This window comes from Coregonus lavaretus, assembly GCF_964263955.1.
Source record: "Coregonus lavaretus genome assembly, chromosome: 7".
NCBI classification, from domain to species: domain Eukaryota; kingdom Metazoa; phylum Chordata; class Actinopteri; order Salmoniformes; family Salmonidae; genus Coregonus; species Coregonus lavaretus.
Window position 1 is genome coordinate 7968027 of NC_139994.1, and position 1802 is coordinate 7969828.

The 1802-nt window shown below is 41.4% G+C and overlaps 1 pseudogene across 1 annotated transcript in view; it reads right to left on the minus strand.

The window, feature by feature from the left end:
• LOC311131865 (uncharacterized protein C14orf119 homolog) overlaps positions 1–433 on the minus strand; it is a 4319-nt pseudogene extending 3886 nt beyond the window's left edge. The window contains exon 1 of the transcript in view: positions 368–433. The product of the transcript in view is annotated as an uncharacterized protein C14orf119 homolog (transcript). The remainder of the gene's footprint in view (positions 1–367) is intronic.
• Positions 434–1802: the final 1369 nt, after the last annotated feature.

Below are 1802 nucleotides of genomic sequence, written 5' to 3' on the forward strand. Positions count from 1 at the left end.
ATTTTCTAGGTCCTCCCCTGTTCCAAAATAACTTGGTTATCTCTCTTTTTCTCTCTCTTGCTCTTTCCCTTCAGTTTGTGATGTGGACAGGCACATTATGTTGAAGTTAGATCAAGTGGTCTTATTCTGTGATTCTTATTCGTAAGAAGAGAAACATCTCTCTCTCTTTGTGTGTGTGTGTGTGGCGGATATTCTTGTCATCACACACATTAAATCAAAGTGTCAGCTTTCAGACAGGATCGCTTCCACCGGCTTCCTCTTCGGTCCCACACCAGGAGGACACAGGTGCAACCATACCATCCCACCAACACCCCCACCCCGCTACCCTCCACTAACACCTGTTTAACACACACACACACACACACACATGAGAGACACGACTAAACAGGTGACAGCCAGGATGACGACACATGGACACGTGTGATGTGACCATGTTCAGTGATGCAGCCGCACCAATCAGAGACTGATCCAGTGTGACTTGGCCCCACGCCCGACAAGTAGAGAACATTTGAGTGGGCGTGTGTGTTGTTGTGATCCTCGTTAATCTGAATCTTTACTAAAACCTTAAAGGTTGCCTGTAAAGGAACATTGATTGTTTTTCCATTTAAACTTTGGATTAAACCTATTTTCATTAACACTGATCTGCCGTGAAGAATTACATTAATTAATCCTAACATATATCTGCATATTGAAATTAACTGTATTGTCACGGTAGCTCTTCTGAAATACAGTATATTTTTCATTTTATTCTGTTTATCACATTTGTGTGTCATTGAATGTTTGAAATATTTCCAGAGCTGTGTTTATTCGTCATCATATGGTGTGTGTGCTGTTTGATCTGATTAGAGAAACAGTATGAGATATTTAGTACGTACAGTATGCATATGGTCTACCTACTATATATACAGTGGCAAACTGTAGGAATTTTACATAGACATTTTATGTAAAAACTTTTCTATATACTGTAGATTCCAAAGGACTGAAAAAAATCAATATCCCAAGATTTGCGTCCCAAATGGCACCCTATTCCCTATATAGTGCACTACTTTTAACCAGAGTCCATAGGGCCCTATGGAACCCCGTAGGCTCTGTTCAAAAGTAGTGCACTATATAGGGAATAGGGTGCCATTTGGGACGCAGCCAAGCGACAACAATAACTCATTGACTGAAACTTTGACCGACCCTGTGCTAAACGTCCACACAAACTAGTGCACTGATTGGCTCGATCAGTTAATGGATGGATGAGGAAATCTGTTGATTTCTTGACCACATTAGTCAATTTTTTGTGAGTACCAGGATACACTCTTATATAGACACATCCTTAGTCCTCTGCTGTGCTAGTGTGTGTGTGTGTGTTTATCCTACGCTTTTTGTTTATTAAATTACCAGTAAGTCACTGATTGGCAACTTGGCTTCCCAGGTCTAACGCAGTAGCTGATCACAGTAAGTACAGTACCTGTATAGCATACGGTATCTATCAGAGTAGACAATACCGCCCCTATGGACTGGAATAGGGCATCCTGATAATCCTGATCAATAAAATGAATGCATTCTCCATATCCTGGTTTTGAACAGGGAGGACGGCTCATAATAATGTCTGGAACGGCACGAATGGAATGGCATCAAACCATGTGTTTGATGTATTTGATACCATTCCACTCCAGCCATTACCACGAGCCCGTCCTCCCCAATTAAGGTGCCACCAACCTCCTGTGGTGCAGGTAGAGACAGTGTTATTTTGTAAGGTGAAACTATCAACAAATAAAGACCAAAAAAAAACTGAGAATGAGGTTGGAGTGGGA